Genomic DNA, 1180 nt, shown 5'->3' on the forward strand with positions numbered 1-1180 from the left:
TTGAGATCATACTGCATCTTTTCTAACCACAGTGCTATGAAACTTGAAGTCTACCACAAGAAAAAAAATTGGAAATACCACATATACATGGAGGTTAAAGAACATCCTACTAAAGAATGAATGGGTTAACCAGGAAATTAAAGAAGAAATTTAAAAAAAATGGAAACAAATGATAATGAAAGTATGATGGATATGATGGTCCACAACCTTTGGGATGTAGCAAGAGCAGTCATAAGAGAGAAGTATATAGCAATACAGGCCTACCTCAAGAAGCAAGAAAAATCTCAAATACGTAACCTAACGTTACATCTAAAGGAGCTAGAAAAAGAACAACAAATGAAGCCTAAAGCCAGCAGAAGGGAAATAATAAAGATTAGAGCAGAAATAAATGTTATAGAAACAACAACAAAAAAATACAATAGAACAGATCAATGAAACCAGGAGCTGGTTCTTTGAAAGAATTAATAAAATTGATAAACCTCTACTCAGACTTATAAAAAAGAAAAGAGGGATAATGCAAATAATTAAAAATCATGAATGAGAAAGGAGAGATCACAACCAACACCACAGAAATACAAACAATTATAAGAGAATATTATGAACAATTATATGCCAAGAAAATGGACAATCTGGTAACAAACTATAGAAATGATCCCTGAAAGTATAGTCTTAAGAAAATGGACAATCTGGAAGAAATGGATAAATTCCTACAAACATGTAAACTACCAAAACTGAAATAAGAAAAAATAGAAAACTTGAACAGGCTGATAACCAGCAAAGAAATTGAATCAATAATCAAAACTCTCCCAACAAACAAAAGTCCAGGACCAGATGGCTTCAAAGGTGAATGCTACAAAACACTTAAGAAAACACTTAAAGAAAAGTTAATACCTGCTCTTCTCAAACTGTTCCAAAAAAATAGAAATGGAAAGAAAACTTCAAAACTCACTCTACAAAGTCAGAATTACCTTGATTCCAAAACCAGACAAAGACCTGACTAAAAAAAGACAATTACAGGCCAATATCCCTGTTGAGCATGAATGCAAAAGTTCTCCACAAGATACTAGCAAATTGAATTCAATAGTACATTAAAAGAATCATTCACCATGATCAAGTGGGATTTATTCCTAGACTGCAAGTGTGGTTCAATATTAGCAAATCAATCAATGTGACATCACAT

General features: G+C 32.3%; 1 pseudogene; it reads right to left on the minus strand.

Moving 5' to 3' along the window:
* Window positions 1-594: 594 nt before the first annotated feature.
* LOC118540758 (small nucleolar RNA U3) lies at window positions 595-671 on the minus strand (annotated as a pseudogene).
* Window positions 672-1180: the final 509 nt, after the last annotated feature.

This window comes from Halichoerus grypus, chromosome X (assembly GCF_964656455.1).
Source record: "Halichoerus grypus chromosome X, mHalGry1.hap1.1, whole genome shotgun sequence".
Taxonomy (NCBI): domain Eukaryota; kingdom Metazoa; phylum Chordata; class Mammalia; order Carnivora; family Phocidae; genus Halichoerus; species Halichoerus grypus.